The sequence below is a fragment of the Myxocyprinus asiaticus genome, chromosome 6 (assembly GCF_019703515.2).
Source record: "Myxocyprinus asiaticus isolate MX2 ecotype Aquarium Trade chromosome 6, UBuf_Myxa_2, whole genome shotgun sequence".
Taxonomy (NCBI): Eukaryota; Metazoa; Chordata; class Actinopteri; order Cypriniformes; family Catostomidae; genus Myxocyprinus; species Myxocyprinus asiaticus.
In genome coordinates this window covers 47802249-47827578 of record NC_059349.1, presented here as the reverse complement: position 1 = coordinate 47827578, position 25330 = coordinate 47802249, and the positions used below count along the sequence as shown (strand labels likewise).

The window sequence follows — 25330 nt, the reverse complement described above, 5'->3', positions numbered from 1 at the left end:
AGTACATAGACACCTAATATAAAGGAGGTCTGTTGTAACTATAGTATTATGGTGAATCTATCGTTACCATTTTACATTTTTTTAAAGGGCATTAATATGGAACCTTGCTTAAGTACACTATAAAACACCAAAATGTAATCAAATTAAAATACTCAAAACATAATCAACAAAACGTCCCCCACACAAAGGGTATTAACACTTCTCCCAACACACAAATGCACAAAAACACACAAATCTACACACAAAACATAACCCTGTTCATGGGCAACATATCTTAATCTGAAGGGACTTTCAGAGTGAAGGTAAACTCGATCCTTGAAACAGTACACTCTTAAATCGGTGAAAAGATTTTGGATAACATGAATCCGTGAGCATTGCAATGTGACTCCATCCTGCATCAAACAGGCTCATGCCTGTGTTAATTGTCTTTACTGAGAAAAAGGGTAATTGTTTGACAATGAAATATAATTCCTTCTCAGACTTGGACCCTTCATTAAGATCTTCATCTTCTCTTGATCATAATGATGGTGTTACTTTTGTTCTCTTTGTTTGTTATTTATTTTTTAATTAAAAGATTTGACTATTGTGTCACTGTGTATCTCCCACAATCATTTGCGGTGCAACAACAGAATTCTTAGAAGTTGCTGCAAGGTCAAAGAAGGAGAGAAAAATAAGAACAATAGTGAGAGTGAGTGAGCAAGAGAGAATGATCTGGAAGTATGCCAATCAAAGCCCATTAAAAAGTCAAACATTTTTGCCACTGGGAGGAGAACTGGATGTTATGTTCTCTTTTAAGAAATGGAAACTATTTAAATGATTCACAAAAATGAGATATTTTGCCAACAGGTCATTTTCTTTTTTTGGTGTATGGTTTTATTTACTTGAGAACTGATTGAACATTTGATTTCCTGTAGCTCTGTTTGTAATTCAACACCAGTGACATTGGGGCTATTAAAGGACTGTTTCACAGACATAATCTTGGACTGAAATTGATTTTAAAATGGCAGAATTATAACGAAAGTTTATCGGACTGAATTTAGTCTGTTTACAGGAAACTACAGAAAACAAACTCTCACTTCACAGTTCTTTGACCCTTAAAATCTGCAAATTAATATTGGAACAGCAGTATTTGAGCCTTTATAGTAATCAAATTTGTAAACAAGCTAGCAACAACCTAACTAAATGTTTTACTGTTTAAGGTTGTACAAGTGTTTTGAAGTGTTATCACTAATGACTTTCATTATGCACTTATATACTTAAATAAAGGTGACAAATAGAAACATAAGGGTTATACAGCCTTATGTCATAGGATAACATTTTTAAGTACCACAAAGAACATTTTATTCTCTAGTTCTTTTAGGAAACTAACCATGTAATACCACTTTAAAGAACCCAAAAACAACATTGATCAAAATAACCTATAATGTGACATCAAGAACTTTTTAAATAGCTAATGAACCATATGACCAACTCAAGACAACATGATCACACCTGAAGTCGGCATGATGTTTCCAATATTTTCGTTACACTAGGATCGGCGACTGTATGCTGATGCGCTGACATGCAGCATGCTTATCAGACATGTTTGCAGTGGTTTCAATTTGTTTACCTTTCCACCTGGCGCGATTGGCAGTGCATTGCATCAGCTGCGTGGGAGACTAGGGTTCAAAGCCAGGCAGTAACGATGTTTGAATAATCATTGACGAGCATGACTAGGAGGTTTCACTTTTCCCTCTAATATTACTTTTTTACTCCTCTATTGGTTAAGGAATGGTTTGGGTTGGGGGATAGAATCTATAAATATAAGCTTTTCTCTTCATTGTATAACGTCCTGTAAAGCTGAAAACAACTTGCTTCACTACTAGTTTTTGGCGACCTCTCCTGGACATAAATGGAGCTCACGCGTGCCCATATGCCCTACAACACTTACTACTTTGGCCACTGGGGGCAGTGTTTCGAAATTTCGGTCAATGTATACAGATTTTGACGAAAGAAAAGTCTGTCTACCCTTTCCGGTTTCTGTGAGATCAGGCTGACTCAAGAACCCTATTCAGCAAAAAAATTAAATAAAAATTTGATAATAAGATGGTGCTTTGGCATCGAAGAACCTTTATATTTAAAAGTGAACCTTTAAGAAAGAATTCAAAAGCAAATCTGTCAGTTTACAATCACAAAACCACACAGGAACACCCTTAAGATGACAGTTTAGGTGTACTTTGCTAGTTGGGCACTTTCCTGCAATGAGGATTTTTATATTAGTGATCGTTCAATGTGGGTTTTTCAATAACCGATTCTTAAACTTTTACATTTGGTCCCCCCAATATTGAATATTTGATTATGTTCTTGAGAGCGTATCATCTTTATGATGTCACTATGTAATTCAAAACTAATAAGCATATGAACATTCTACAGTATAATTCCAATTATAACTGCTCTGCTTCGGCTGAACCCAGATCAGCTGTTTTCCAGCATTACTACATGAAGGACTGAATATAAATGTAGTGCTTGATCATAAAGGTGTGCGGGCAGGAGAGATGGTTATCTGGTTTGACTCAGATGTGTGTAGGTGATGATTGCCATGTTGGAAAGGGTTGAAAATAGTATCATCTCCATGGTTACACAGCACAAAGCTTCAAGCAAAAGCTCTTCTACCCAGTAACATGCATGGCTAATAAACCCACAAATGTTGTTTGCAGAGCTCTCCGAATTGGAAAGGTCAAAGGCCAATGATAGGTGTATTATTTAGCAATACAGTAGAACTATTTAAACAATTATAATGATCAATCCATTAATTTTGAATGGTAAGAGTCTGGAATTAACAAACAGTATTTTTTCTACAATTTCAATTCATTTGTATAGCACTTTTTACAATACATATTAATCCAAAGCTTTACAGAAAATATAATAAAAATAGTGCCTTGCAAACCCACAAGTAAGCAAGCCAAAGGCAACAGTAGCAAGAAAAAAAAATTCTTTTAAAAGATGAAGAAAGAAACTTGACAAAAACCAAGATTCAGCAACATTTGCTTTTCTGTAATTTTTCAAGAACATATATACATAATGGATGATTCAAAATGCTAAAAAAAAATAAAAGAAAACAATATTTAGTGTCTCTTCTAATATACATGGGGATACATATATCCACATATATATATATATATATATATATATATATATATATATATATATATATATATATATATAGTGTCCTACGATGCCCCTTCAGATGATAAACGCATAAACACATTTCATTAGTGACATTGAAGACAGCAGGTATCGCTCGCATGCAAAAACACATATGCAGACACATCCATTGACAAATAGAGCAGTAGGATGTCAAGAAGACAGAAATGCAGATGCTGAGTAAGGTAATGAGATAAAAAGAAAAAAAGAAAAAAACAGCATAAGTGCCTTAGTGCCGTGTTGTGAAATACTGGTGTGAAGACGTGATCGCGAGGAGATATGAGATGGTGCAAACCACCAGATGTACTATTAAAATACTTAATGCAGGTGCTACACATTTATCATGGTAACAGTCATTTGCAACTGTTCATTGCAACATAATTGTTGCAACCCATGATTAATTAGCAGTTTGCATCTATGAATTAATGAACCCATGATCAACATGCTGTTTACATGTAAACAAATAATCCACCCATTGTTTGTCTACATAAAATAAAATTGTCTCTAGACTAAAATGAGAAATACAATTTTTTATTATAGGAGAATTCAGTTAAAAAAACTATTTAGAGCTAGTGAACAGAAACTAATTAGAAGTGAATTCATGAAACCATGATCAATTAGCTGTTTGCATCTGAGAGAATAATCCACCTAATGTTCATCTACACATAAAAGTTACAAACTAAAGTTACAAAACCTTCTGCAAATTACATTGTTTATTCTAGGAGAATTTAGTTCAAAGAAAGATTCAGAGGTAGTGTGAACAGAAATGAATTAAAAGTGAATGAATGAACCCAAAATCAATTGGCTGTTTACATCAAACAGAATAATCCATTTTATATTAATTTACACATAAAATGTCTCCAAATACATTTAGAAAACTTTATACTAATAACATTGTTTATTCTAGGACAATTTAGCTCAAAGAAAGATTTAGAGCTAGTGTGAACAGAAAACAATCAGAAGTTAATTAATTAACGAGTGAAGTAAAGCAAAGCGTGCTTCCCTATAAAAGCGTCCATGTACTTATTTTCTCGACACAGATTATTCACTTTCAATTTTTCACCCACTAGAGCACGCCATCGACAAAACCCGAAGACTTGCGCCAGACCACCTCAAGAGACCACTTCAGTTTATTTTATTTTTACCAAGAAAAACTATTTCTTCAAACAACAGAAAATAATCCTTTAATCAGACACCATCAATCGACAGGTTTTAGATACGACATGCAACAACTAACGTTTTCCCACAGTTCTCAAACGTCTGCAGCACGTCTGATCTGGTAAAACAATAACCCATAAGTGTCCTGAAAATCTGTATAAACTAATCGTAAACAATCTTCTCTTACATGTTTCCGTTTCAGAGCAGGAAACCCAGAATGTAGTCAACTGCGAGCAGTCGACAAGTAGACCTGCGAGAGCTTAGATCCATATGTATGAGCGTGTTTACCGTTTACTTACATGACTGCACGGAAGAGTGACGCACACAGTCAGAAGTGAAAACCTGCGTCAACATCTCTCTCTTTCTCTTTTTCTCTCCCTCTCTCTCGCAGACAGCTATGCTCTCTCACACACGCCCCTGCGCAGTCCCAGGATGCCTGACTGGGTCCTACTGCTCTGAAATCTAGCACGAGCCATATTCGGAAACAGCAGTTCAACATGTCACACGTAATTTACATGCACGGGGGCGGGAGCTCGTCTGTTATGACTCTGAGAGCATATGCAAAAAAGCTGCACTCATACACTGGTACGTGGATAAAACAAACAGATGGGAAGTGAGACCGAGAGGGGGCTTATAAAAGGAGAAGTGCTCTTGGGTTCAACAGTGAACCAATCGCACCATGCCACTGTCTAAACAAGTAGCCGGTTGGGGGGGAGGGGAGTACCTGTGCGAGGTCGTTTCCTGCCAAAAACACACATGCACAGATGCAACTGTGTGCGCAGGCAAGGACTTTTTAGGACGATAGCTGAAAAAAACAAAAACATTATAGAGGCTTGTTGGGTGCCCCATTGTGCTGTTTGCGATCGGCTAGACATAACAAACTGAAGTTAACCACAAAGGCACCCTATAAAGTCAAACACAGCCCCCACACACTGAACTCCCCCTTCCTGACCCACAGAGACACACACAGTAAGTATACAAGTGGTGCATTTCTTCAAACTCACAAGAAAAATTGCTGTTGCTGTTAGAAGAGAAAAGTAAGAGACAGAGAGACAGAAAAGAAAGGCAGTTCTTACCTCTCACATCATGATTAATACTGAGCCCTCTTCAGTGTGTTTTGCATGTGATCAGATATGGGCGGTAGGCTGCGACAGCAGAGCCTAAGGCACCGAGTGGACCATTCTCAAAAGAAGGAGAAAAGAGAAAGAGAGAGACAGACAGAGAGAGTGCCTAGCTTACTGCGCGTGTAGCTTCTGGTTGCACCACTGTGTGTGAGCTGTATGTGTGTGTGAGCTAAGAGCCTGCAAAGAGAGTGTCGAGCAGCAACAGCAGCACTGCGCAGAGCACGGAACTCAACCGCCAATTACACGCACTTGTGCCGCCCACCAGCACAACCAGGAAGTGCTGTTACTGCTGCTGCTTTGAGTTTCTCACTGAAGAGAAGGGGAGGGGAGAAAAGGAAGGAAAGGGAGGTAAAGAAAAAGAAAACGAGTATGCCTGTGAGATTACATCGTGCTTTACCCATAAGCATGTTGCACACATACATAGCCGGGTGTTTAAGTACATTTGGTGCATTGTGCAGCATTCTCTGCCTCTAGAAAACCAGGATTTGGTTTTTATTTGACTCTAAATTGTCACACTATCTGGGTTACAGCCATTTCAGCAGTGAAATATATCATCGTGAGTCTGAATGACATATTTATTCCATAATCCGAGAATAGCAAACATATCTAGGAGGAACACTTAAAATTGACAAGACTTGCCCTTTTTGTGAGGGGTTACGTTTTTAAAGACCCCATGATATCGTTTGATGAGCTGAGTTTTCTTTCCTGTATTGAGATTTTTTCCAATTGAAAGTCCATTTGGTGGGACTTATTTTTTTAAGTAGCCAATAAGCATTAGTTATGTCAGAGCCACGAACCATGATTTGCTATTTGCTTGTCAGTTACAGGTGGTATTAGTGAGAAGGACATTCTCATTCAAAAGAGTATTTGATTGGATAAAAATCTGTGTAGTACAAGATCATCAGTATTTGGGTGTTTCTTAAATTTCTGGCACATTTTTGTCAAAGGGATTGATTTTTATTAAAATAAACAGATTACAACTTTTTTTCTTTTGTTATATTAATGTTTAAGGAAAACTAAATTGGTAACTTTTTACCAGACCTTCATCATTTATTTATGATTTTTTTCAAATGCCTTTTATGTATAGATTTTACTGTTTTAGCCTTGTCCCAGACCCAGACTTTCAACATTACACAATGAAAATCCATTATGTTTAAAACTATGATAATCTAAACAATGAGTGAAATTAACATAAACGACTTCGTCATATATCGTGTAAAAAATTAGGAGTTATTTTTAGCCCCACATTTGTGCCATCATTTCCACACACCAAACAATTTTGACTCTAATAGTTTCTTTTTTTTAAAGTTATTGCACTTGTTTACCAAGTCAACAAAAGTGTCAATGAAGAGCATGCTTGAGCTGAAATATGAGACAAACGATGTTTGACAAAAACAAAGAAAATTCAAAGTAAATATCACTTGTGAGCAGAGTATTTGATCCATTAAGTAAGTTTTTTTTTTTTTACTTTTTTACTTTACATTTAAGCAACATTATGTCAAAATGGTACAAGCTTATCCGATTAAAAGGATCAATCATCAAATAAACACATATTTAGTCAAAAGTCATTCAAAAGTAATCCATAAGAAATTAGATTACCTTAAAAATGTAATTTTAGAGATTACATTACTGACTAAAATTGTAAGTGTGATGGTGGCGTAGTGGGCTAAAGCATATAACTGGTAATCAGAAGGTTGCTGGTTCGATTCCCACAGCCACCACCATTGTGTCCTTGAGCAAGGCACTTAACTCCAGGTTGCTCCAGGGGAATTGTCCCTGTAATAAGTACACTGTAAGTCACTTTGGATAAAAGTGTCTGCCAAATGCATAAATGTAAATGTAGTCATGTAATCTGTAATAAGTAACAGATTACAATTCAGAAGTAATATACCCAGCACTACATACAGGTAACCGTAAAGCTAGCACACACGCACTTAAATTAACAAACTCTAAATTGTATTTAATGGGGTCTTTAAAAGGGCTTATTTTTTTGTCACAATGCAAAGGGAAAAAAATTAGCTGGTCGTGTAAAACTACAATAAAGCCTTGGTTGCTTTGGCGGTGGACTGAATGAACGCATAAGCAGTAAATGGTACTCCTACAATGGCTAGAGTTCACTTGCCAATTCTTCCTTTTCAGCAAGTCAATTGGGGGGATATGTCACATAACACATAATTAATATCCATGACCCAAGCCACGAATGTCACACTTTGTGTGCTAAACTGCTCACAGAAAGTAAACTTCCTGAGGAGAGAAGTCATGAACAACAGAAGAGAGGAAAACTCTTCACAAAAATTTGTATTTTTATATTCACAGCTGTCACAACAAAGTTTAAGCCTAATTATAAAACTTTCAGAATAAAAATTACAGAGTGACTGATGTTTCTGCAAAGTCCAGTTTTCACTCACTGTACTCATCCTTATGTCTTTTGAAATTTGTAAGACGTTTTTTCTTCTGTGAAACACTAAAAGAGTTATTTATGGCTTCAGAACTCTATGGTCCTCATAAAGTGCCCGACGTGGTCTTCTGCTGTTGTAGCCCATCTGCCTCAAGGTTCGACGTATTGTGCATTCTGAGATGCTATTCTGCTCACTACGATTGTACAGAGTGGTTATCTGAGTTACCGTAGCTTTTCTGTCAGCTCGAACCAGTCTGGCCATTCTCCGTTGACCTCTCTCATCAACAAGGCGTTTCCGTCCACTGAACTGTGCTCATTGGATGTTTTTTGTTTTTAGCACCATTCTGAGTAAACTCTAGAGACTGTTGTGCATGAAAATCCCAGGAGATCAGCAGTTATAGAAATACTCAAACCAGCCCGTCTGGCACCAACAATCATGCCACGGTCGAAATCACTGAGTTTACATTTTTTCCCCATTCTGATGATTGATGTGAATGTTAATTGAAGCTCCTGACCCATATCTAAATTGCACTCCTGCAACACAATTGGCTTATTAGTTCCTAATAAAGTGCTCAGTGAGTGTAGCACACAAGTCGTATGAACTACTTTTAGGACACTTTTATTGAGATGTTTTGTCCTTTTCGGAGCTTGATAACCTCTGGTCCCCATCCACTTTTATAGTATTGAAGACAACAGCTCTGACAATCTGCTAAACTTCTCCTTTGGTGGTGTTCAACACAACAAAGAAAGTAATACATGTTTGAGGGTGAGTACATGATGACAGAAAGCTCAAATGGCTTATATGAGTGTATCCGTCACAACTTGGTTTTTTAAAACCCAATTTCTATTATATAGCCTATATTTAAATACATGCCTGAATCCATGAAAAACAGTAATATGCATATTTCCCCCATTAACTATTCATTAAAATGACGCAGATGAGGACATGAATGTAACAGGGTTACGTTCATTTATTTCCTTGGTATTATTACAAACTTCCACATGCCCAGGAATTTAGATTTCCTCTAAACTACAGAGCATATTCCTGGATGGCAATAAAGTGTGGAAATGGTAATATCAATTCATTATCCTGCGAGGAATGCTTTACTGCATTATTTGCATACTTGAGCCTCGCCCAGAAATGACTGCGGTTATGAATTTATCTGACTGCTTGAAAAATGACTCCGTTTCTCACTCCTCACAATGGAATAAAAGGTAATAATGAAAGATTATTGGAGCTGTTTGTGCAAAAGTGATCCTGTAGGATCAAAGAAATGACAACCTGTATGCTGTTCACAAGCCCTAAACCAAGTAATGGTTTTCACACTACTTTCATGCTTTCCATATTATGAATTTATTTTTCACACAGTCGGTTCACAGATGTGTGAAAAGCTCAAGTGTGTCCTGAAGCAGCGTGTGTAACTCTGTGTTGTGTGTGCGCTCTGGAGAGCTGCTGTACTCTACTCGCTGCTGGGTTCTTTAGCTGCAGTTCAAACCTGCAGGGTTGTGGGTCTATAGTGCGCAACAGTGCCCGCCCATTTTGTTTTTAGCTGTCTTAGTTCAGGAAGTATTTTTCCCGTTCATTTTTTCTTTAGGGTTTCAAAAAAATCTTCATTAAAGAGTTCTAAGCCTTGAACCAAACCAACCAGCTCTGAGGTGTATAAAAATAATATATTTAAGTTTACTGCCAAATATTCAGATATATATGCAGATATATAAGCAGCTTAAGAAAACTTAGTGAGAATGACTTGTTTGCTTCATTTGGAGTGTGTTGTGGGAGTGGGCGGACGCTGCTGAGCTCTTTCGCTTCACTAGAGACGATTCTCTGATTGGTGTATCTTTTCTCTTCAGGATCATGTGTAGTGTAGTTCTTCAGCTATTTTGTACCTGAATTTTTTTAATTTAAGTCGAAATAATGTGAACCAATTGCTTCCAATTCGCCTATGGAAAAAAATTAATGGTATTTTTACTTTATTTTAAATAAAATAAAATAAAAGTAATTAAAAGTTAAAAAACAAACATTTGCTCTCACCTGGAGCTTAGAAACAGAAACCAATGCTGACAGCATGAAGGTAAAGCACATATATAAACTCTGAGTCTACATAATGGCCAAAAATCAAGAGTTCATAGCAAATTTACCGCAAACTTGCCGCAAATTCACCACCGATATTTTTCACATGCAAATGAGCTTTGCGGAAAACTTTACAGCAAATTGTCCACTGTTGCTGAATGTTTGGAGGTTCACCACTAGCGGTGAAGAGCTGCAAACTTCGGGCAAACATTTGCAACGAATCACAAGCTCATATGCATGTAAAAATTATCATTATTATGCTTGTGGCAAATTTGCGGCATGTTTTACATTTACATTTATGCATTTGGCAGACGCTTTTATCCAAAGCGACTTACAGTGCCCTTATTACAGGGACAATTCCCCCTGGAGCAACCTGGAGTTAAGTGCCTTGCTCAAGGACACAATGGTGGTGGCTGTGGGGATTGAACCAACAACAAGAAGTGAAAGTTGTCTTTTTATAAAATGCACTCTGCTTGCATATACACATACTGGTCTGATCAGCTTCCGGGTTTCTCGTACTGCTTGGCATTTTCTTTCCACCATAAAAGCAGATCCTCATCTGTTGGTTTGAATGACTCCAACAAGAACAGAATTCAATAAAAATCTGAATATTACAAGAATTGCTAGTGCAACACTAGGCTTTGCTTTCAAAAGCACAGATGCCATCATATCTTCTCCTCTCATCCAACACCTCAACGACACGTTTTTAATAGTCGACTACCTGGTGCAGAACAAGTACTCGATTAGTCGATTAAGTGCACATCCCTAGTCTATGGGTGTAAAAGGTAAGCCATTCAAACACACACATACACATAAACAGCTCTAGTTAACATTTGTACTGCCCAACTGACACTAAACCCACACATCTCAAACTTACATTGCCCACATAAACACCAAAGCTCACAACATGTCCGAGCACATGTGTTAATCGCATAGCCGTGGCATATTACATCAGTCTTTGTTCCAAGATTGGAAGATTTTGTTGCTGCGATAGTAATACATGAATAAAGAAGACAATAATATGCCTACTGTGTCTTAGCATCTACTATTGTTTCAGCTTTATAACTATATCTTAAGTGCTAAAAATAATAAAAGCTAGCTAGCTACGATTCTAGTGTTGTTGGTGGCTGAAAGGGCATTGCTATAGTGTTCTGAGGGGTTTTTCACAAGTTGCTATGTGGTTGCTAGGTGGATACTGACTGGCCCAAGACAAATGAGCCCACCCCCACATCTATATGATATTCTGGTCCCAAGATATTGCTCAGGTCCCATCCTCAATGCAAGTGTGTGGAATGTTTTTACCTTGTTTTATCACCTGCCAGGCAAAATAAATCTGAAAAGTAATAGCACACCTCTCCTGTATGATCTGAGGTATCATTTATGTCCGTACCACAAAAGGTGCTGGACAAGTTATGCATTTTGGAAAAAACCCTAACCTAAAGTATGAACAATAGTAGAGTACTTCTGTAATAAAAGTTATAAATACTGGTTATATACAATCAACAAACTCTGCAAATGTTACTAATTTCCTATTCATTTAAGATATTAGCATGAACTAAATTATGGCAGGTATCACGTTGGAGTCTGTCCAGGTACTCTTTGGTTGGCATTGCCGTAGCGATAAGTGTATGATAATTTATGCAGCTGATGCTGAAGTCCAAGGCTACAATCCAATTCTGGTTTATATTAACAAGCAGACACACATACACTTTCTCTCCATTTTACTTTGACTATTTATTCCTCCCATTTCTTTAACTGACCTATTAATTCAGATATTACACATGAGGAAAATATGTCTTAGCCTTCCTTGAGTAATTCCTGTCCTTTTCCTTTCCACTTTTTTGCTCACTCATATTTCTGAAAGGTTGTTTTGGTAATAAGTGTGACGAATGATTATAGTGGCCAGTAAAGTTTAGTCACAAAGCAAGAGAAGATGGTCATACTTTCCACTGAAGTGAGTCTCTCGCTCTTTTTCTCTCTCTTTGCATGACAAATGGAAATCTATTAGCAGACTGTTAAAATGGCCAACCACTCTTAAAATGGGGGAAAAGTTTTGCACCTTTGTAGTTTTATCTTTGTAGTTTTAAGATATTAATTACATTTGTTTAAAGGTGCAGTAAGCGATGTTAGCAGTTCTGAAACTTCCATCGGACTTAGCCACCGATTTAGACACGCCCCTCTTTCCCAAACCCCTCCCTCCAAATATACAGCTGCACTGTCAAGACTGTCACTGAGCAGAAAAGCAGCAGTGCATCTTCTTAGTAACAAAATAGCACACTCAACTGACAAAGGTTATGAATCTGGTTATGGCATTAAATCTGAATGATTGAAATGAAATGACTGACAGGCAGAAAGCAAATCAAAGTCCTCTGATTGGCTGATTAAAGAATGTGACAGTGGCCTAGGGTTACATTTCTGTTTGGTTTTTACAGAGTCTAGTGCTGTCACAAGACTAGTTAGATATCTCAGGACACTTATTACAGTTCTTTAAGTGAATGTGAGAAGCCACTGCTTACACACTAACCGCATCATTAACATCATGTGTGCTCTGTGTGTGTATTAATGACAATGAACAGAGCACTATATCCACTGTGAAGCGCAGCATATGCAGAGTATATATTTATATAATAAAATAATTGCCTTTAGCGGTTTAATAAGCACATTAGCCCATACAGCGAATGGCTTTTCCGGAGCTGAGAAGTGAAGTCGTCAGAAACGCCAAAATAAAAGCTCCATTTAACTAGACGTGTGAAATTGAAAAAATGGGACAGAAATGTATTACTTCTGTATAGTAAAATGTAATATTCAATGTATTGGTAGTAATAATAATAATAATTCAATAATAATTACATTATATTTAAACAATATCTCACATTTAAATTTCATAACAAATTTCCATCAAATTTAATGGAGTAATCTATAACAAAATTAAATAATAAAAAAGCTTGGATATTAATTATTCATTTATTATTATTAATTTGATTTTGGATGGAAAATCAATTTCAATTTGATAGAAAAATAGGCTTACTTTTTTCTTTTTTTTTTTTTTGAGTGTGTGTTGAGTAGTTTTTTTATGTATCTAAGGAGTTTCTCATTATTGTTTGCTTTACAAATAGTTGTAGGAAAATATATTTTGTAAAGCTGCTTTAGAAAAATATTTATTGTGAAAAGTGTTTATCCACATTTTTTTTTTCAGGTTTATACATTTTAAATTACTGTAATACAGTGTAGATATATACTTTCTGCATTATATTTTAATAATTTGTTTTGGCTTAAGTACAATTACAATATAGAGCGAATTATTCATTTTGCAAACATCGTGTTGTCTTTATAATATCACGCTTGTTATTTTTCTCATACCATAAAAAAGGGTCTTTATACATGAAAATGCATAACTGCCTTTATATTTCAGGAAGAGAAGTTTATTTCAGAGAAGTGAGATAAAGGCAGAGCTAACTGGGGTGAAGTTATTTCTATTGCTGCTGGCTTCATCACATTACAACTCTCCACAGCTTTTTCTCGACCACACCACCAAACACACTGACTTACCAAACAGAAATCTAGACGGACACACGCTCGGCAAACACATACACACACACATTCCGAAAAAAATTTCCTTTAACTTTCTGCTGCAATCACACCAACGTGCCCCTGTTTCTCTTTCTCAATTGCTCACATCATCTCTCACAGGTCAATCTTTAATGCTTAACCGAATTGTCTGTCTATGAGTGATAAAGTTGAAAAGCATGGGGCCAAAGTGATTTGGCAAATGGGCGTGGCTATATGAAGTGTGAGTGATAGGAGTGACTGTTTACACTGTAAAGTCAAAGTGACTGGGTGTGGCAATGTAGAGGTTTCTGAAAGATCAATTGAGCATGGTGGAGTAAAGTGTAATAAATATGGCAGGCCTAGACAGAAATTGCGTGCATAAAACTCCACAGAAACTCTGCAGATTTCCACAAAATTGCAGCCTCTGTCTTTCACAAAAGTACTACATATCCCCCATCTTTTGCATGTTTGTTTATTTATTTTATTGTCTTGGCTAATTTGGGTATTCATTTGAGTAATTTCAGCTCCATTTAACACATTTTAGTGGGTTTAACTCTCTTCAGCAGTAATCCGCAGATTTAACACAAAAAATAATATAAATAAATTACATTAAATTATTAAAAAGTTGAAAATATATAAAAAATTAAGGTGGAAATGCATAATCATAGGCTGTGAAAAGGGTCCACTTGTAATTTCAACATACTATGGGTGAATATGTGAAGTGTAAAGTGATTGGGGATGGTGCAGAATGCAAAAAAATAAAAAGTAATAAATAACTGATGGTGACTGTGTCACTCATGTTGATTTTGTGAACAGAGAGTAGCCGACAAAAACACAGGCATTTTGAATCATGCAAAATAGGAAAGTAACACCTGAACATGCAGAGACAGGAAGCTGGCCTTCTGAACAGGAAATGAAAACCATGAGGTGACAAAAGAAAAAATCTTTGTCAACCTGCAGATTATTACATGAGGCTTCTGTCTGGCTCCTTTTCTAGCTCAAATCGGTGCCAAAAAGAATAGACACACACTGAAGGAAGTGAAGAAATTTTCCATCCAAAAATGTTTCAGCATTTCAATAGCTCTCTCTCTCTCTCTCTCTCTCTCTCTCTCTCTCTCGTCTGAGCACTGGTATGTGTCAGGATGCTGTAAATTGTGTTGGCTGGTGGATGTGAACTCTTGCTGGGTTAGAAAATATTCTTGTTACTCAGTAAGTCTGGGCACCTTTCGAGTCAGTGCAGCTCATCTCTGTATTGAATAACCTCATTTAAACCTGGAAAAACCCCACCCACTATTTTTCACTGTCCCTAACTTCCTTCATATTTTATTTCATTATCTGAACAGAGCTATTCAAAGCCAACTAATCTACTAAAGTATTCAAAAAATCCCTACTTTTGTGAATATTCTGCTGTTTTTCAACACATTTTGGTTAAAGCAAACAGACATTATTTATCTGAAAATCTTTGAGGTGAATTCACTAAGAATTACCGGACATTTTGTACATTTTCGGGTTCCAGTGAACTACAGTGGATAAACTTCTACAGCAGTCAAAGGGAGTTCATAGCAAATGTATTTTTGTTTTTCCATTTGCTCCAATACCAAAAGAAAATTCCACTACTAAGATTCCATGGAACAATAGAGAGTCATGGATTATGGCCATCTAAAAAGAGAAAAATGGCTAATTTAATGTCACTCGTTTAGCAGCTGTATGTGAATCCCCATCAAAACAGGGCTGACTTTTTATTTTTTATTCCAGGCTAATGTAACACAAAAATATTGCTGTAAATGTTCACTAAATAAATAAAAATTGAAAATATAAAAACGTTTGCTAGATTTAAGGCTGCTAAATAAGGTGAAACCGCAACATCACAGTCTGTGAAAAGGGTCCATTGCGTCCATAATAGGAGGTCTTTTTGCACAGAGAAGATTAAATAATGACTATGACTTCATCTACAGGAAATATTCACTATGCAGCACAGTTTTGGTGGATTAGCACCTGGTTAAACTGGATTAGAGGAAGAGCGATATATTGGTTTTACCGATATATCGGTTTTACAGATTATTCAGATCTGACAGCTGCTTTTTGGAACTATAGTTATCGGCAAAAATCTCTACCGATAGATAGAGTTTTTCAAAGCAGTGTAACAGAGCCAAGTCCCTGGTGTATTTCGGCTTGTTTATAGTTAAATGTCCAGCGTTATGCACCAAATCTGAACTTTTCTGGTTATTATTGGGACTTTGGTTGCACACTAAACTGCTTTTGGGATTTAATTCATTTTGGACTCTTGTAGTCTCAATGTCTGTACCTTACATAGTAAGGAAAGACTAAGAAATGTTTTATCATTTTATAAATTGCTTTAAAAAAAAATAACTATTGGCCGATTAATCTGTTATCTGCCTTTTCCACTACCTTGGTTATCAGTATTGACAAAATCAACTATTGGTCGACCTCTAAACTGGATTGCAGGTTAGTGAATAGTGTTGGTTAAGATACTTAAAAATGTAATCCACAACGAATGACTGATTACTTCTCTAAAACTGTAATCAGATTATCTTGCTGATTTTATTTTATTAAGTTACTTTTAGTTTTTAGAATATTAAGTTACTATTATTTATTTTTAAGTTACTTTTTAAAAACTTTCATAGAATTGTTTAGTTTTTCCGCTCAATGAATAATAATAATTTTATGAATAATTTTTTCTTGTTCACTGTCACATGCACATCATACTGTTCCCCCTTACAATGACTCGTTGGGGGGCACACACCCTTAAACTGTCACAGAAACACAAACAGATGTACATATGAACATAATTCATGTTTTAAATGTATTCAACATAAATTATATAAATTGTAATAACCCAAGTAATGTACATAAAAGTAATTAAATTAATTGAAAGTCAGTAACTGTAATCTGATTACAAGAAGTGAAAATGTAATGTATTACACTATTTTTTGAAAAAGTAATTAGATTAACTAAATACTAACTAAATTATCGAATTACTTTGTACGCAGATTACACTGCTAGTGAATAAGACACTGTTTTTGCATTGAAATACAGTGCGCAAAAGTACCCGTTTAGTGCGTTCGCCCCTCTGGATTCATAACTGAGCAACACTGTCTAGCTGCACTGCTGAAAGTCACCAGTGATGTTTCAAATGCCCTTGATAAAAGCAGCATTGTGCTGCCCTACTTTACTGATTTATTGAAGGCATTTGCCACTGTAGGCCTTCAGTTATTACAGCACCCCAAACTCCAGCATTGCCCTACATCACAATGTTAGAACCACTTTTCTAATAGCATTAATTGTGATGTTAAAAAAACTATTTGTCAACATTATAAAGCATCTCCAAGCTGATCTTTAGTCTTTCTATGGCATCTAGGGCAAGCATTACTATTGTCATTGCTCATACTTATGGTTACATTAGGGTTAGGGTTATGTTCAAATACCTACACTGTTAAATGTTGGCATGTAACTCCGACACCGTTTGTGCTACGGACATGAATGATACCTCGAATCATGTAGCTTGTTGAGAAGAGGTGAGTTGTTACTTTTCTAGGCAATCTAACTTACAATGTTTGTCTGGCAGTAGGGCATGGCAGTATGGAAACAAAAAGAGTTTTTCACTAAATGAACACAAGTATGAATGATATTTACTGGGGGTCTGGGTAGCTCAGCGAGTAAAGATGCTGACTACCACACCTGGAGTCGCGAGTTCGAATCCAGGGCATGCTGAGTGACTCCAGTCAGGCTTCCTAAGCAACAAAATTGGCCCAGTTGCTAGGGAGGGTAGAGTCACCTCCTTGTGGTCGCTATAATGTGGTTCTTGCTCTCAGTGGGGAGCGTGGTGAGTTGTGCATGGATGCATGGATATATATATATACAGTCGTGCTCAAAAGTTTGCATACCCTTGGAGAATTGGTAATATATGTACCATTTTTAAAGAAAACATGAGTGAGCAAGCAAAACATTTCTTTTATTTCTTAAGGGATTCATATTCAACTGTGGGTTATAACAGAATGGCACAATCATAAAACAAAACATGGCAACAAATAAAAAAATAAAAAAAGTCTGCATACCCTTAGTTCTTAATACTGTGTATTGCCCTCTTTAGCATCAATGACAGCGTGCAGTCTTTTGTAATAGTTGTCTATGAGGCCCCAAATTCTTGCAGGTGGTATAGCTGCCCATTCGTCTTGGCAAAATACCTCCTGGTCATGTAAAGTCTTTGGTTGTCTTGCATGAACCGCACATCTGAGATCTCCCCAGAGTGGCTCGATGATATTAAGGTCAGGAGACTCTGATGGCCACTCCAGAACCTTCACCTTTTTCTGCTGTAACCACTGGAGGACTTGTTGACCAAACATAGCGCTTATGGTTGTTACCATAAAGCTCTATTTTGGTCTCGTCACTCCAAATTACAGTGTGTCAGAAGTCAGAAGGTGTTGTCGGGCATATTGTAACCAGGCTTTTTTGTGGCATTGACACAGTAAAGGCTTCTTTCTGGCAACTCGATCATGCAGCTAATTTTTGTTCGAGTATTGTCATATTGTGCTCCTTGAAACAACCACACCGTCTTTTTCCAGAGCAGCCTGTATTTCTCCTGAGGTGACCTGTCGGTTTTTCTTTGCATCCTGAACAATTCTTCTGGCAGATGTAGCTGAAATCTTTCTTGGTCTACCTGACCTTGGCTTGGTATCAAGAGATCCCTGAATTTTCCACTTCTTAATAAGTGATTGAACAGAACTGACTGGCATTTTCAAGGCTTTGGATATCTTTTTATATCCTTTTCCATCTTTATAAAGTTCCATTACCTTGCTATGCAGGTCTTTGACAGTTCTTTTCTGCTTCTCATGGCTCAGTATCTAGCCTGCTCAGTGCATCCACGTGTGAGCTAACAAACTCATTGACTATTTATACACAAACACTAATTGCAATTTAAAAAGCCACAGGTGTGGGAAATTAACCTTTAATTGCTATTTAAACCTGTGTGTGTCACATTGTGTGTCTGTAACAAGGCCAAACATTCAAGGGTATGTAAACTTTTGATCAGGGCCATTTGGGTGATTTCTGTTATCATTATGATTTAAAAAGTAGCCAAACAACTATGTGATAATAAATTGCTTCATATGATCACTATCCTTAAATAAAAGATAGAAGATCATATTTTCAAAATCAATGCCAAAATTTCACAATTTCTGCCAGGGTATGCAAACTTTTGAGCACAACTGTGTGTGTATATATATATATATGTTGTCTTATTGTGTATTTCTATATATACTTATATTTTCTATTCGCTTTTTATTTTTATTCTATATTTTATTATCTCTGTCTTGTTGTTGTATTGTTTGTGCACTGGAATCTTCTGTCACCAAGACAAATTCCTTGTATGTGTAACCATACATGGCAATAAAGCTCATTCTGATTCTGATTTCTGTATTTACTTCACCTTCACCAGGAGCTTTTATTTTGGCGTAAAACTGAAAGTGCTTAATGCTGAGTTGTTTACAGTTTACAATGTTCCTTATGACAAATCTGGTAAAAATTCTGTCATCTCCTTCATTTCTGAGATACTGTAACACATTTTAGATTTGTATAATAACTTGTACAGGTTACAAATATTTGCAATTGCATGAATATATGAACCCACAGCACCTTTTCAGGGACTGAAAAGCATGCACACACAGCTTGTCATTCATTCACGCTGAACTGCACACAGACCATGTATTAATTTAATTCAATTGAACCCTTGTGGTTTAATAATAACATGACTAATATTGCGATTTTTATATTATTTTCAGCCCTGAATGTTCATGAAAAATGTCTCATGATGGACACTTTAGGAAACTTAACATTTAAATAAAAAGCAAATTCAAATCATATATTCACGATATTGCTTAATTTTATATCGGCAGCAAATTATATAGTTAATATTCGATATATCGCCCAGCCCTACCTGGTGGATGATAGTACGGGTGGAAAAGGCCTACAAACTTACAGACTTTAAAGAAAGGACCCGAGCCATATGACTTAGCTTAACGTAGATATCATCCAAAACCCCCTAGGTACATGCATAGAAATTAGCTAAAAACATTCATAAATCATCAGCAACCACGTAGCAATGCCCTGACAACCAGTCACAACACTAGCATTGTGGTGATGCTTTGCATAGGAAAGAAATAAAAATGTAGTTTAATTTTATGATATAAAGTTGTGGCAATACTGAAATGTTAAGACAGCAAAGTTAATGGTGTTTTTCAAGTTTATGTAAAATTTACTGATTTCATGGGGCCTTCATATTTCTTCATAGATAGCAACACTGATCTGTGTTTATCCACAAAGGCACTCTGGGAAGTCATCGTTTCCACATTTGTAAACTATTTGTGATAAATGCCTCACTCAACATGTCTTTATTTGGGATTTATCAAGTCCTGCTGTTGAGCCCAGAGATTAACAGTTTTCTCATGTTATTCTTCATGGTCTTGAAGAACGGATTATCCGCTATAAATCAGCTATATTCCCAAACAATATGTCTTGTCAGTGTTGTGCAATGTACTTTTATGTTGTCATACTGTATGTTTATATCAACCTAGTCTCATAGAATGGATGTTACTATAACTACATTTTTGCAAACTGACTTTTACGTGCAGAATTCTACATTTTGTTGCAGTTTCCTGGTGAAATCAACACTAGAGGGGCTACAACAACTGTGTTTTATTCACTTTCACAAAAATAATGACTACAACGGCTCATGACTTTTTAAACACTTATTTTTCACTCTATTACTCACACACAGCTATGTTATGGTATCGAAACACTTTTACTATAACGCATTATTTGAAAAACTATACATTTAAAGCATGTATTATAGACCCACCTACATTTACACACTTATTCCAATGTGATTAGCTTCTGCGGTAGCTCACCTGATAGAGTGTCGGACTTTGGACTCGGAAGACCGCGATTCAAGACCAGTCAAGCACGCAAGCTGACACGTGAGACGAAAGTGTCATAGAAGCGATACGAGATGACGTTGTTGCTTCAGAAAATGTGCTTTTCATTTCTCATTTTGTTTTTGGACACTATAGGTTATAGGTTTAGGTGTTGGTTAAGGGTAAAGATGTCTGTTTTGTTCACCTCTTATTTCATTTTAGATCACTATTGGTAAGGTTTAGGTTAAAATTTTAGGTTAGGGAGGTAAGTTTTACTCATTAAAACCTTTATAATATTCACCTTAAAAACCTCGTCTGATTACGACACTATTTCATTCGCATTTGGAGGCCCCCGCCCCGCATTTCACTGGGAAACTGCAGCCAAATGTGTAATAAGGCACGTAATTTAGTTTTTTTTAAAATGTTGCCACGGTCACATAATGTTTATTAAATAAGGCTGGTTTATACAGTATATGCGCTGAAGTAACTTTCCTAGCCAGGGTTCTTTTCAAAAATCAACAAACATCTTTTTTGCGGTTCATTGAGAGGAAATCTGTTGGAATAAACTGGTCTAATGTCAACAAATCACTATAACTAAAAGATTAAACATAACCCCAATAATACGCCATATACTGTATCAATCCAGAGGTTCTGTTTTCAGTCAAAAAACATTATTATTTCCACTTGATCTATAGCAACAGTTGATAAATTAGGAAATTAAATTAAGTTTCACTTGTTGAAACAGTTAAAAGAGCGAAAAAACAGGAAGTTTATGAGTAACGGCGAGTGAGAAGTTCTCACTTTGTAAATATCCTCTTTTGGAACAGGCCTCACAAAACCTAACAAAGCCTAATACTGTTTGACCCAAAGTGTGTTGAGAAAGAAGCATTTCAGTTCACTTCACATTTTAAAACAGAAAAAAAATGTGAACAGTTCGCAATGACTAAACAGAACAGCCGTTCAATCCCTCCCGCCAAGTATTATTACCAGCTACAGATGTATCGCCAGTAAACAAAACCATGATCTGAAGAAGCCAGTCAACATCATATAAACACCTCTCTTGGATTTTCTAATGAAAAAGCAGTTTAATGCTATTATAAAGCAAGTTGTTCAGAAATACATTTTCTTCTGAAGCACTCATATATTCAGAGGCAAAGTCGCTGACCAATGGCATTTGGCGTTTGGTATCAGATGTACACCACTGGCTCTTCAAGTTACTTTGAATACAAACAAATAGGTTGCAGAGAAACATCGGAGGAGAGTGAGAGCAATCAGTAGCTCTTATGACTCCTAAACACAGTTAAACACTTCATAAAATGAAAATCAAATAAGTGTGAAAGACATGTACATATAACGCCATGCAAATGGTTTGCATACCGGAACCTGAACATTCACAAGACAAAGACATACAAGAGGAAGCTTCAATGCATGTCAGAATATATACTATATTTATTTTAAAAGAAAAGGGGTCTAATAATGCTAAAAGCCTCTTAATTTGTTAACTAAGTAACTTTTATACAGAAAAAAAAAAAATATATATATATATATATATATATTTAACTATATAACTAAGGGAACTAATTGTTTTAAATGTATAGTATTTAACTGAATAGTTCTTACATGATTACGAACTGTAAACTATACAGTCATCAAAATGACATCCTGCAATGTTATTGTATTTCAAACGGTAGATTTCTGGCAAATACAACTACCATTTTTTAACAATAAATGTAAAAACTTCATTTGTATGTAAATCTTTTTACATTGGACTGAAAGTTTATGTAAAATATTTATATAGAAGATTTATTATAAACTGTGGAAACAGTTATCTGTATATATAATTAAATATTTTACATTAACTTTCAGTCCAATGTAAAAGGATTTACACACACACACGTATATATACATATACGTATATATATATATCACCAAGTTTATACATAATTTTTTTTCAATCAGCGAAATACAAATTACTACAAAACTTCCGATTTATTGCAGACAGAAAGACGCAAGACGCAAATTAAGCCATCGACAAATAAATCACAATAAAAACAATGGTTACCCCTTTTAAAAATCGACATAATCAAATGGATGTTTTGGCTTTTTTGATACAAGCTGCATAATTAAATACATTTTAATGCAAACACACTCAAACGTTATAAGAGTTTATGAGTAGTAAGTGTCCTGTCAATCATAAATTACATAAGTAATTGAGTTATGAATGTAGTATGTAGAATGTAGTGTAAAATCAAGCTAAAGACATAATAGTAAACGTGTTTGAGCATGTTTGTGTTGCGTTCGTACTTACCCGCGTGTGGTGCAAAAGCTGTATCTCCACTGAGAGAGAGACAGGAACTCACACATGGGTCACCAACCAATGTGGCTCACCACAGTGCATTCTGGGTCACATACTAACATATATCCTTTGTGTGTCACAGTGCAAGAGCAAACGCAGCACAGAGAGTAGCATGCATGCAGAACACTGTGTTAAAAAGTTTAAGTGTGTTTAAGTGGGTTTCAATGTGTGGTCACATGATAAAGACAGAAGCAACTTTGTATGTGTATGTGCAGCGATCATTCTCTCTATCACCATGGAAACCAGCTTTTATCTTATTTGCATCTGGGTGTACCAGCCGCAGAGAGAGCTGTGTCATTTTACCCCCAAGAAACACTGCTGGCCTCCTTTAAAAGTTTGCCATTAAATCCACACTAGTTTCACATGTGTAAATACGCTCCCCTAATCCTGAGCATAAAGAAAACAAAGCCATAATCCCAGTCCTCATTTTAGTCACTGAGAAACTTAAACTTCAAACTTCAAAAAGAGGAAACGACTTTCATACACTGCTAAAGATAACAGGACGCAACATCTTGCACCGGAAGAGGGTTGTGTTTGCTGCATATATGCGTACTTGTGCTTGCATATGAATACGTGTGCATGAACTTGTGTGTTTTTGAGGTTATTTGAGGTCTGTCCAGTAGTTCAGTCATGCCAGGTGTTATCTCAGACTTTCCACATGACTGAGCTGATGGTCGAGTTCCTCTTCTTGACTCACTCACCTGGCACAAAAACACTCACATCTCACTAATGCAACTCCTCTGGTGTTATTTACACAATTACAGAGAAAAAGGTAGTATACTCTTTCAAGTAAAGGTTCCAAAAAGGGTTTGACAACCTGATGCCATAGAAGAAATATTTGTTACTACGATGCCATAGAAGAATCTTTTAATGTCCCTACGATGCCATAGAAGAACCTTTTTAAGAGGCCGTTGACATTGAACTTGTTTTTGTATCGCTGTTTTTCAACCGCTTTTCTTTGTAAACGTGCTAGATGGACATCTTTAATCGGTGCCACACATCTCAAGTTTTCTAGAAGGGGCGTCATGTTTTTTAGATGCATATCTAGTTAAAAAGAACTTCAACTTTTAAAAAACATGTCTTGAGACACCTGTGTTCTGTCCTATTTGTTGAGCTGCATATAGCTTTTTAGTGCAAGAACACGTTCGGTCTGAATGGACCTTAAATTGATAGTTCACCCAAAAATGAAAATTCTCTCATCATTTACTCACCCTCATGCCATCCCAGTGTGCATGACTTTCTTCCTTCTGCTGAAAACAACAAAGAGTTTTAGAAAAATATCTCAGCTCTATAGGTCCATACAATGCAAGTGAATGCTCGTACCACGGTCAGTTGAACTACTGCGCAATTTGATCACGCTCAAACAAGCTTGTAAATGCAAATGTTAAAATGCATCGCCTTCAAATCATGCACTATGGTAAACGTGTTTAGATGTCATTTTTTCAAAGTAAAAAATACGTGTTTATGAACATATAATCTGCGGTTTGCTTGTGATTTCTGTGAAAGTGAATAAAAGTATTTGTTGTTGTAGCGCCTCTAGTGTTCATTTCACCAGGAAACTGCCACGATACGTAGAACGAGCCACGTAAAAATCATTTTGCAAAAATTTTATAATAACATGATTCCATGAGACCAGGTTGTTTTTAGGTCAAACATGTTAGGTTCTGTGATTCTTTAGAAAGCCATCGATATACTGGTGTCTCAAAGAACCCTGGAAGGCTTCATTGGATGACACACTAGAAAATTATGAATAACCAATTTTTTTTTATCTCTATAGAACAGTTTAGCCAACTGAAGAACCCTATATAGCATATATTCTTTTCTGAATCTAAGGTGCAAGAGAACCTTTGAAGAACCTTTAATTTTAAAAGTGACTGAGAGTAATGAGGAGAGAGAGAGAGTGAGAGAGAGAGGAGAAATGGAAAGGAGATCTACTCTATACATGAAGAAAAGGAATGACACAGAGAGAGAGAGTGAGTGTTCAACATAAAATGCTTCATTTCTAGACTGATTATAAACCTTTCCTTGCTCACTTCTGACTTGGAACAACGCTCAGTATCAGGATGCCAAATACACTTATCATGTGAAATACCTAATCCAACTGCTTTCTCAAGCCTCCGCTGGACAGGAAGTCCTCGTCTAGCTATCCCAGCAATAGTACACATGCAAAGTCTGCAGTCTTACCTGATTCTAACAGCCTCAGATCCAATCCCATACGTCCGCTCTGTCTGCCGATAGGAAGCAGGTTCAGTCCGTCCCTACTTACGGTCCCCTGGCACTGCAGTACGGCTCACAGCTGGTGCATTCCTGCTCTGCTCTTCCTGAGCTGATGGATAGAGGAGAGGAGATTAAGATTAGAGACAAGGAAATAGGTAAAGAAAGAGAGGGAGAAAGAAAGAAAAGGAGAGACATAGAGTGGCCACAGGGTAAGAACTTACTGTAAAAATCATCCATTACGGTCAATGTGAAGTCAGCAGATCATGATCAGCCAATCAGAATCTTGATGTGTGAAAGCAAGAGAGAACTGCATAATGTATTTGTTATTATTTAATTTCATTGTCA

At 36.4% G+C, this 25330-nt stretch overlaps 1 protein-coding gene across 26 annotated transcripts in view; it reads right to left on the bottom strand.

Moving 5' to 3' along the window:
* LOC127442071 (muscleblind-like protein 1) overlaps nt 1-25081 on the bottom strand; it is an 88240-nt gene extending 63159 nt beyond the window's left edge. For 22 of the 26 annotated variants that reach the window (XM_051699787.1, XM_051699793.1, XM_051699795.1 and 19 more), the window contains exon 1: nt 22721-22888. The gene's annotated coding sequence lies outside the window, so the exon portion shown is untranslated. Of the gene's footprint in view, nt 1-4528; nt 4867-5417; nt 5687-22720; nt 22889-24952 lie in introns of those variants that run through there. The other 4 variants (XM_051699791.1, XM_051699788.1, XM_051699790.1 and 1 more) reach the window with 4 other exon arrangements.
* Between the last annotated feature and the right edge of the window lie 249 nt (nt 25082-25330).